This window comes from Nannospalax galili, unplaced genomic scaffold (genome assembly GCF_000622305.1).
Source record: "Nannospalax galili isolate Female #2095 unplaced genomic scaffold, S.galili_v1.0 scaffold721, whole genome shotgun sequence".
Lineage (NCBI taxonomy): Eukaryota > Metazoa > Chordata > Mammalia > Rodentia > Spalacidae > Nannospalax > Nannospalax galili.
The window spans coordinates 326430-338063 of NW_008344843.1; the positions used below are offsets into that span (position 1 = coordinate 326430).

The following is an 11634-nucleotide window of genomic DNA, read 5'->3' on the forward strand; positions in this document are numbered from 1 at the left end:
TTCCCCAATTGAGGCTCCCCCAACCCAGGTGTGTCAAGGTGACACCAAAGCTATCCAGCACAATTCTCCCCTACAACCTCCATCTTTCCTCCAACCCAGTTAATTTTTATTTATTTTTATTTTATGCCTATGAGTGTATTGCCTGGGTGTATGTAAATACACTTGTGTTGTGTGATGCCTGTGGCAGTCAGAGGAGGGCGTCAGATCCCCTAGAACCAGAGGTATGGATGGTGGTTAGTCACCATGTGGGTGCTAGGAATCAAACCCAGGTCCTCTGGTTAAGGGCAGCCAGTGCTCTTAACCACTGCGCCATCTCTCCAGCCCAATAATAATAATTTTAAAAAGCAATGACTGACAAATATGTATATTGACTTTTCTCACGTTCAAGACTAGGTGGGCTGGGCCCGGTGCAGCTGCTAAGAGTCACCACAGGTCTGGTCCTTGTTTCTTGTCTCTCTGTAATCAGAAAAGCAGTTGTCTCTAAAAACCTTACCAACTGGCTTCTACCAGTACTTGTTAACCAAACGGTCACGTGGTGCCAGAGGCCTGAAGAAGTGTTTCCACATAGACGGGTTGACGCCATTGCCCTGGAGAGGACGGTGGCATGAGAGGTGGCAATCAGCCACTCTGCCAGGTTCATAAGGATGCACTGTCCAGACAGGACCAGGACGGAGGAGGCTGCTGAGAAAACACACTGGGGGGGGGGGGGGGGGGAACCCGGGGGGGGGGGGGGGAGGCGAAACCAGCAAGCCTGCCTGGGAAGGGCGGCGGCTTGTTACATTCCTGTAGGTGTCAGTTGGTGGATGATGTGAAGGCTGTGTTGTTTCTTCACCTCTGGTCAGGAGGAGCAGGGACTAACATCCCCAACACGGAGCCCGACTTGTTTCCATTCCGCCACCTACACATTTGCCAACTGATAGAATGTGGGAAGAGCCTTGAGCCTAGTTAGGAAAGCAATATAACCATAAATCCCTTAAAGTGGTCAACTGGCCCTAAATTGGCTGCCTGGCCTTGCTCAAGCCTTATCAACTGGTCACTCCCAGAATGAAGGAGACTGTTTATGGAGCCCACCTGTCTTCTCTGGCACCCTAAGATGCTCGCCTGCCTGAGAAAATAATCCTGGGAGGAAGACCCTCAATCAAGGACACCAGACCCCAGCATCCGGTAAACTCCAGCAGCAGAATTCCTATGAAGTGGAAACTGCCCCTCCCTTTGATGCAGACGCCTTCTTCATGAGGGAAGCCTTCTGTGCTCCGTTGTGTCCTCTTTTTTCCTTTTTTTTTGGTCTTTTTGAGACAGGGTCTCCCTCTAGCCCCAGCTGTCCTGGAACTCACTATGTAGACCACGCTGGCCTTGAACTCACAGAGATCTGCCTGCCTCTGCCTCCCGAGTGCTGGGATTAAAGGTGTGCACCACCACGCCCAGCTCTGTTGTGTCCTCTTAATAAAGGACACACCCTTGCCTGTCGCAGGTCTGGCCCTGGTTCTTATTTCTTAACTGTAAACTCCTTTTCTGTTCCCCTAAATCTAACACCAACCATGTTTGATATATGGACCCTTGAGTGGGCACCAGGGCTCTGATGAGCAACAACTGTCCATAACTCCAGTTCCAGGGGGTCCAGTGTCCTCTTCTGGCCTTCACAAGCATTGTACAACATGGGTACACTTACATGCATGCAGGCAATATGTTCAGACACATAAAAAATAAAAATAATAAATAAAATACTTTAAATGCATATCTATACACACCAGCCCCCCCCTCTCCCTCCCCCTCTCTCTCTCCCTCTCCCTCTCTATCTCTCTTAGGTATATAAATATATTGCTTGCATGTAAGGGCAAACCATGTTGTGTAATGTCTGAGGAAGGCAGAAGAGGGCATCCTCTCACCCCCCCCCACTATGTGGTCCTGGCTGATCTGGAACTCCAATGTAGACCAGGCTTTACCAGCTCCTCTTATTTCTAAGCTTCTTTTTCCTTTTAAGTTTTTTAGGATCTTTCCAAAGCAAATAGCAGCTCTGCCACCAAGCTTACCCTGGGAGGGAGGGTGTCAGGACAGAGACACTCCTGTCCCAGATCTTCATTTCCTTCATGCCCCACTATGTGGTCCTGGCTGATCTGGAACTCCAATGTAGACCAGGCTTTACCAGCTCCTCTTATTTCTAAGCTTCTTTTTCCTTTTAAGTTTTTTAGGATCTTTCCAAAGCAAATAGCAGCTCTGCCACCAAGCTTACCCTGGGAGGGAGGGTGTCAGGACAGAGACACTCCTGTCCCAGATCTTCATTTCCTTCATGTATACACAAAGGCCTGTGAGAGATGCCCTGTGGTTAAGGTGGCAGAGGAGGTCAGCCTGACCAGTGGTGATTTGATGTGCAAACTCCCCAGGGTCTCCACACCCTACTGGAAGGATGTTAACAAGGGGGACTGGAAGGCTGGCCCAGCGGTTAAGAGTACTTCCTGCACTTGGAGAGGACGAAGATTCAGTTCCCAGTACCACGTGGCAGCTCACCTCTGAGGGCACTGCAGGCGTGTGGTGCACATACACACACTCGGGCACACACATGTACACATCAAAATAATAATAATAAAAAAAAATTTAAATTTTTTGGGGGGTCTTTTTGAGACAGGGTCTCCCTGTAGCCCCAGCTGGTCTGGAACGCACTATGTAGACCAGGCTGGCCTCAATCTCAGAGAGCCTGCCTCAGCCTCCTGAGTGCTGGGATTAAAGGCCTGTGCCACCACACTTGGCTTATTATTTATGTCAGGGTCTCAGTAGCAGGGGCTGACCTCAGAATTAACAGGTAGTCCGTGATAACCTCGAACTTACCCTGCTGCCTCCAGACGTCAACTGCTGGGATCATAGGTGTGACTGTCATGCCTGGTTTTATCCAGTCCCGGGGATGGAACCCAGGGCGGCCTGTGTTCTAGGCAAGCATTCCAGCGGAGGCAGATCTCTGGCTCCTCCCTCCTGTCTGTTGACACATCAGAATCTGAAGCTATTTTTGTGGACTTAGTGCTGGAATTCTCGGAATGCTCCAAGCCATTTGCAGTGGTTCAGGGCCTGTCAGCATTTTTTCCCCAGCAGGTTTCAGTTGAGTATAAACAAAATCTTGGTTTCTTTAGCCTCTGGGGGTTCAGCTGAGCATGTCTCACATTTTCTGCCAGTGTCTGCACAGATATTATTTTCTGTGTGTGTCACGACTTGAAAATGTTGGGGAACTCTTCCTCACACTCATGATTATTTTTTAAATATTTTATTATTTTTATTTTCTGTGTATGAGTGTATTGCCTGCATGTATGTAAGTGCATCCATGTCATGTAGTGACCATGGAGGTGGGAAGAGAACATTGGATCCCCTGGGACTGGAGTTAGCCATCATGTGGGTGCTGGGAACTGAACCTGGGTCCTCTGCAAGAGCAGCCAGTGCTCTTAACCACTGAGCCATCTCCTCAGCCCCCACACTCATGATTATTGATTTCATATTCCTATTAGCTTTTTTGTTTTGTTTTTATTACATTTATTTATTTATTTATTTATTTATTTATTTATTTATTTAATGCATGACACCCAGTGTGGAAGCTTGGAACCCAATGTGTGGAGGAGTCAGTTCTCTCCCTCCACCATGTGGGTTCTAGGAATCTAATTCAGGTTGGCAGGCTTGGCAGCAAGTACCTCTACCATTTATTTTGTCGACACAAAAGTATAACTCTCACCTCAAAGGGGATAAGAGATAGTTTATTCTGGGGCCAAATACGAGTGACCATGGCCCGGGAACACAGATTCAGGTTACCCCCAAATTCTATGTTCCAGTGTGAAAGCAGTTTTACAGGGTTTTTATAGTAACAGAACAAAGAAAAGTCATAAATCAAGACACTTCAAATACATCGGTGGATACATTCAGTAGGTGGGTCACGGCAAAGCGGGAGGGTTCTTACTGTAAGTCTCAGATGTTATCTGATGACATTCTTAGCTTTTGGATTGGTGAGACCTGGTGGTCTGCTAAATTAATACATTCTAAAAGGGTTTTATCTGTTAGTCACAGGCTGTTAGATCGGAAACAGAGGTGGGTAAGGAGTGGCTGTTTAGGAGGTAAAGCTGGCCCGAGATAAAAGGTAATTAGACTCTGGACCTGCAACATTCCAAACTCTCCAGTCTCTGGAGTGCTAATTGGTTGGTGAGCCTTGCAGAAGTTCAGTCCAAGGTGCAGGAGTTCCTTTTGGGAACTTTCCTTTCACAGTTGATTTTGTACATGTGTGTACACATGTGCCATGACACACGTGGGGGTCAGAGGGCAACTTGCTGGAATCTGTTCTTACCAGGCTTGGTGGCAAGTGCCTGTCCCTGCTGAGCCATCTTACTGGCCCTGTTTAGTTTGGGGCTTTTTTTGAGACATGGACTAATGAAGTACAGGCTGGTCTTGAACTCACTATGTAGACCAGGCTGGCCTTGAATTTGTGATCCTCCTGCCTCCACTTCCAGAAAACTGGAGAAAACTGTAAACATAAGGTTTTGGTCAGATCCAGTGATTTGTTTTTTGAGACAGGGTCTCCCTGTAGCCCCAGCTGTCCTGGAGCTCACTATGTAGACCAGGCTGGCCTTGAACTCACAGAGATCCACCTGCCTCTGCCTCCCAAGTGCTGGGTTTAAAGAAAGCTGTGGGCCACTATACCTGACCATCCAGTGATTTCTGAGAAACAGTGTCTTAAGGAATACAGTCCTCATCTGCACTCTCCACTTCCGAATTTAAGATGGCTGTTATAATTGGTAGTATTTGTAGCTCTTAACGAGGGTTCACCAGTAGAGCTTCTGTGCTATTGGATGTGTCCATGATCTGCATCTAATAACTAGGAGTGACCTGGGCTGTCACTCTCTGAAAATGAGAATCACATCTCATCATTGATTTTAAGAGTGGCTGTTCTCACAGAGGACCTGAGTTCAGTTCCCAGCACCCACGTGGCAGCTAACAACCATCTGTAACTCCAGTTCCAGGGGTCTGATGCCCTTCTCTGGTCTCTGTGGGCACTGTACTCACTGGTGCACTTACATACATGCAGGAAAATACTCAAACATGTTTTTTTTTAAAAAAAAAAAAGACTGTAGGCCAGGCGTGGTGGTACATGCCTTTAATCCCAGCACTCAGAAAGCAGAGGCAGGCAGATCTCTGTGAGTTCAAGGCCAGCCTGGTCTACATAGTCAGTTTTAGGCCAGTTGGGGCTACAGGGAGACCCTGTGCCCAAAAAAACAAACAAAAAAAAGATTGTTGTTATTTTCGGCCAGGCATAGTGGTATACACCTTTAATCCCAGCACTCTGGAAGCAGAGACAGGAAGAGCAGGAATTCTAAACCAGCCTAAGGTACAGTGTAAGTACTAGGCCAGCCTGGGCTACATGAAACTATGTCAAGAAAAAAAAAAATACAGTCAGTAATTGGCTATTGTCATGGGGTTTGCGCACCAAGGTACCTACAGATTTGATGAACTGGTTATTTGATAAACCACCATTGTCTATTTTTTTTTCTTTTCTTTTTGAGACAAGGTCTCCTGCCAAGGATGACCTTAAACTTCTGATTGATCTTCCCACCTCTGCCTCCCAATTACAGGTGTGCCTGATGGTTTATGGAGCTAGGAATCAAGTCTAAGCACTCTACCAACTGAGATGCCTCCCCAACTCCTGTCCCCAATTCCTATTTATTTCCAGAGTTGGGTTTAGTGGCTGCTGAACCTTGCCACTAGTCGGCAGTGTCTGTATAGATGAGAAAAACTCACCACCATCACTAGAACAATCCAGAATAGCTGAGAGTAAAATAGGGCCAGTGACCTGGAATCCATAGTAGAATTTCTCTTAATTTATAAACCAAAAAGCTGGTGGAAAGCGTGTTTGCAAAATTTGTTTTCTATAGCTGTCCTTGTTTTTACCCTTTTATCTTTACTTTGTTATAGTGGCAGATAAACCTCTGAGCAGAAGACCAAACATTCACAACTCAACAGCTTCCAGTAAGGATTTAAAGTCGGAAAGACGGCTCAGTGGGTGAGAGGGAGTGCACCCATGTCAGGTGTCTCACAACTGCCTATAATTCCAGCCCCCGGGGACACTGCGCCTTCTTCTGGCCTCCAAGGTCATCTGCACTCATGTACCCCCCACCCCCGCCACAGGCACACACATAATAAAAATAAATCTTTTAAAAATATTTTATTTATTATTTTATGTGTTTGCATGTATTACCTCTGCATATAGGTAAGTGCACCCGTGTCGTGCAACGCCCAGAGAGGACAGAAGAAGCTGTCGGATCCCCTGGAACTGGAGTTAAGAGCAGTTGTTAGCTGCCATGTAGGTGCTGGGATTCAAACCCAAGTCTTCTGCAGGAACAGTCAGTGTTCTTAACCACTGAGCCATCTCTCCAGCCCTAAAAATAAATCTTTAAAAATTAAGAGAGCCAGTACGGTAGCACATGCCTTTAATCTCAGCATTTAGGAGGCAGAGGCAGGTGGATCTCTGTGAATTTGAGGCCAGCCTGGTCTACATAATTAAGATGTGCCAAATTAGACTTAGTAACTTTTGTTTTTGATCTTTTTGAGACAGGGTCTTCCTGTAGCCTCAGCTGGCCTGGAACTCACTATGTAGACCAGGCTGGCCTTGAACTCATAGAGATCTGCCTGCCTCTGCCTCCTGAGTGACAGGATTAAAGGCATGTGCCACCACGCCTGGCCTGTAACTTTTTAAAAAAAAATCCATACAGTGACGAGCATGACCTGTGACAGCGACATCTTCGCTCTACTTCCCCCAGTTTATCCATAAACCAACAAAATGTAGTAGGTATGCATTAGAGCTCTTCACAGACAAAACCAATAGGAGATAGATGGGCAGACACAAAATAGAGGAATGTAGTAGGTATGCAGCTCTTCACAGACAAAACCAATAGGAGATAGATGGGCAGACACAAAATAGAAAAATAGATGGATAGATAGGAAAGATGGATGGATGGATGGATGGATGGATGCATAGGTGATAGATAGCCAGGCATAGTGGTACATTTTTTTAGTCCTTAGCACTCAGGAGGCAGAGGCAGGCAGATCTCTGTGAGTTCAAGGCCAGCCTGGTCTACATGGCGAGTTCCAGGAGAGCTGGGGCTATGGGGAGATACTGTCAAAAAGAAAGAAAGAAGTTTGTTAGTGACACAGGGGAAAACTAGGGAGTCCTTGGGAGTGACAGACTTTCCTGCATCAGGTGAGCAATAACTTGGGGGGCTGAGGTCCCAGATAACCAATGGCCTCCAAAGCCACCCTGGCTATTGGATTCTGGGTCCTTTGTCTTGGGAACTCTAAGAATGAGTTTCATAAACAACAGGAGGGAGAGTTTTAGAGCTTAATTAGGGCTGGAGAGATGCTCAGTGGTTAAGAGCACTGGCTGCTCTTGAAGAGACCCAGGTTCAGTTCCCAGCACCCACATGGCAGCTAACAACTGTCCTAACTCCAGTTCCAAGGGATCTGATGTCCTCTTCTGACCTCCAAGGGCATTGCATGCCATGGTGTACCTATGCAGGCAATACACTCATACACATAAAAAGATATATATATATAAAGACCCCTCCTCCCAATTCTGGTAGGGGCTGGAGAGATGACTCAGTGGTTAAGAGTGCCTACTGCCCTTGCAGAGGACTTGAGTTCCATTCCCAGCACCTATCTTGGTGGTTCAATCATTCAACTCCAGCTCCAGGTGATTAGATGCCCTCTTCTGGTCTCTCTGGGCACTGCGCTCACGTGTGTGCACAAGCACATAGTCTTTTTTTTTTTTTGAGACAGGGTCTCACTCTGTAGCTCTGTGACCTGGAACTCACTACATAGACCAGGCTGACCTTAAAACTCACAAAGCTCCATCTGCCTCTTCTTCTGCCTCCCAAGTCTTGGGCCTAAAGGCATGTGCTGGCATGTCTAGTTACACATAATTTTTAAAAAATTTCTGGTATTTCTGGCCTAAGACAGGAATCATAACTGTTTGCTTTCAGGGTCCCTGTTCCTAAACTGCCTGACCAGTGTCTTTTGTTCTCATCTGTAGGTGGGAGACAGACAGACAGACAGACAGACAGACAGATGGTGTTAGAGAACTTTCTCTGCCCCTTTCTTCCCTCCTGGTCCCCAGGTAATTGGATGGTGCATACCCACATGGATGGCACACCTTCCTGACTCACGGCACTCCGCCCTCCCCTGGGACACCCTCATAGGCACCCAAGAGTGGGTATTGCTTACAAGTTAAGTTGATGCTAATCTAAACCAAGTTGGAATCGTCATTCCCACCGATTTAGAAATGTCAACAACTTTCTGTGATATTACATAAGGCAATTGCCAAGCTCAGAGACTTCAGAACACACAACTTTGAAAGTTATAATTGAATATCTGATGTGAATCTCAGGAAGGGTATGAGAGAACAAATTAGGAATAACGGCTTCGTGGCAGAGGTTATGCACTGTGGGAGACAGGCTTGAGCCTAAGGTGATATTGCAACTGTCAAGGTCATGTGGTTTCCAGGAATCCAGGCTCTGTAATCTGAAACCCAGTATGCTAATGAGGCATCCTACCCTCTATTCTGTGATAGGATGTTAAGTCTGTTATGCTAATAGGATGCTAAGTTTGTTATGCTAATAAGGCATCCTACTTGCTGTACTGTGATAGGGCGCTAAACCTGTTATGCTAATAAGGTATCCTACTTGCTGTGCTGTGATTGGATCACTACCCCTATATAAGCTTGTGCCTTCCTGCAATAAAGCAGACCTGTATCATTGAACCTGGTCTCCTGTGTCTGAATGCAGCTCTGCTGATACAGTCTCCTCACTAGCTCTGGGGTCCGGACCGGGCAGAAGCAGCAGCGACAGGAGGCAGCACAGGGCAAGCAGAAGAGCTGCCTCAGCACCAGATCACTAGCTCTGGGGTCCGGGACCGGGCAGAAGCAGTGGTGACAGGAGGCAGCACAGGGCAAGCAGAAGAGCTGCCTCAGCACCAGACGAGCAGAAGAGGGGCCTCAGCCCAGGGCGAGCGGAGGAGCAGCCTTGACGCCTGTGAGAACAAAGGAGCAGCACCCATGAGAACGGAGGAGCAGCAAGCGCTGGTGGTGACCACAGTGCACGAAATGCAAAAGCAGTGACACAAGTTTGCTCTGTAATCTCATCTCATAGTTTCTCTTGTTTTTGATTTGCCCAAAAAAAAAAAAAATCCATTGATATTGATGGCCAGGAGTGGTGCACACCCATAACCCCAGCACTTGGGAGGCAGAAGGCACCTATGAGAATGGAGGAGCAGCAAGCGCTGGTGGTGACCACAGTGGACGAAATGCAAAAGCAGTGACACAAGTTTGCTCTGTAATCTCATCTCATAGTTTCTCTTGTTTTTGATTTGCCCAAAAAAAAAAAAAATCCATTGATATTGATGGCCAGGAGTGGTGCACACCCATAACCCCAGCACTTGGGAGGCAGAAGGATCAGGTGTTCAGGGTCATCCTCAGCTATGTAGTAAGTTGGAGACCAGCCTAGGCTACTAAAGACTGTTTCAAAAACATAAAATTAAATTAAGGGACTGGAGAGATGGCTCAGGGGTTAAGAGCCCTGTTTGCTCTTGTAGAGGCCCCTGGTTCTGTTCCCAGCACTCACATGGTGACTCACAACCGTCTGTAATTCTAGTTCCAGGGGGATCTGATGCCCTCTTCTGAACTCCACTGATATTGCAAGCACATGGTGTACTTGAAATCCCATCTACCTTCCTCCTGTAATATTATCCTGGCTGGCTTTGAAGAAGCTGCCAGTCTGAGATGCCAGCATAGTGAGGACATAGCTGGTCTTTGAGAGTTGAGTAGCCAAGGAGAAAATGGGACCTTGGAACCTACAACCACAGGGACTTGAACTTTCCCAACAGCCAGAATGAGTGTGGAAAGTCCAAGCTCCAGAGTCCTCAGCTGAGCCCAAGGCTCATACCAGCAATCCCATCACTTGGGAGAGCGAAGCCATGGACCAGGAGTTCCCGGCCAGGCTTATCTGCACAGAGAGTCTGAGGCCAGCGAGGGCTACGTGGGACCCTGTCTCAAACAGATGAAGGAACCGGGCACCTTTGCTCAGTGGTGTCTTGTCCAAAACCTGTGAGATAACGAATGAATGTTACTTTACATCTCTGAAGCAAGCAAACCAAATGTTATTTTTGAAAAACTTTAAATGTATTTATCTATTTTATGTGTATGAGTGTTTTGCCTGCATGTATGTAAATTGTGCAGAGCCCATGGAGACCAGAAGAGGGTGTTGGATCCCTTGGAACTGGAGTTATAGATGGTTGTTAGCTGCCTTGCGGGTGCTGGAAACCAAACCTAGGTCTGCAAGAGGAGTCAGTTGTTTTAACCACTGAGTTGTCTCCCTAGCCCCAAATATTATTTTACATTTTACTTATTTATTTTTATTATATGTGTAGGAGTGTATTTCCTGCATGTACGTAGGTACCCCTGTGTCTTGCAATGCCCATGGAGATCAGAAGAGGGTGTTGGATTCCCCTGGAACTGGAATTATGGACAGTTGTTAGCCACCATGTGGGTGCTGGGAATCAAACCTGGGTCCTCTGCAAGAGTAACCAGTGCTCTTAACCACTAAGCCATCTCTCCAGCCCCCTAAATATTATTTTAATAATCTTTAATTATGTGAATGCTTGTGTGCCTCTGTGTGCATATGTTCATGGGAGTGCAGGTGTCCTTGGAGGCCAGCAGGGTCTCCCTGTAGCCCCAGCTGGTCTGGAATTTGCTATGTAGACCAGGCTGGCCTTGATCTCACAGAGATCCACCTGCCTCTGCCTCCCGAGGGCTGGGGCTAAAGGTGTGCGCAGCCACACCCGGCATCTCCCTTGTGCCATCCTTCCATCATTATTTCCTGCTTATTTCTATTTCGGGATACTTCCTGAAATTTGATCTATCCTTCAGGCCATCTCAGCCTTTCCCTTCCCTGGAACGCACAGCACTCAGTGGCCATGACTTTTGAGAGCTTTAGCAAGCTGGTCTGTGCTTGCTTTAGCCTCAGCCCCTCCCCGCACCAGCCTTTAGGTTCTTTATGGCGGGGACTGTGCTCAGCCTCACCCTGGGCCCACGTACTTGCTCCATGATTGTTCATGGAATTTAACTGAAAAATTGAGGTTGGGAAGAGATAACAGGTATATACCAAGCACAGTGCATTTAAATAACATGGAGAGAAGACAGATACATACCAAGCACAATGCATTAAATTACATGGGGATAATTTTCTTAGAAATGCCTCCTGCATCATACAGGTCTAGGCCTGGGAATAAAAGGTGTGGTTAAGACCCACCTGTTCAGGAGGAACCCACCCTATGAAATAACTCAGCACTGGGTCTAATGAGGAAACTCTGAATAACTCTTCCCTGGGCCCGGCTGAGTCAGAGGCTCACACCTGCTTAGGCAAGGAGTGGGCGTGGCCCAGTGACTTCCTTGGCTTCAGCTCCAGCACGAACTATTTATTTATCAGTGAGGTAAGTCCAGCTCCAGCACGAACTATTTATTTATCAGTGAGGTAAGTCCGGGTACTCAGAATCTGAAAGAGCTCTAGCACTCTCTTTCACAAGCGTGGCCAGGTCCCACCAGTTAGTGAGAGAGATGGAGTGGGG

General features: G+C 47.1%; 1 long non-coding RNA gene across 1 annotated transcript; it reads right to left on the reverse strand.

Annotated features, from left to right (window-relative positions):
* Window positions 1-741: 741 nt before the first annotated feature.
* LOC115071707 lies at window positions 742-2953 on the reverse strand. Its single transcript, XR_003850794.1, has 3 exons — window positions 2824-2953; window positions 2231-2303; window positions 742-941 (listed from the first exon to the last, which is right to left on the reverse strand). It is a non-coding gene; the product is annotated as an uncharacterized LOC115071707 (long non-coding RNA).
* Window positions 2954-11634: the final 8681 nt, after the last annotated feature.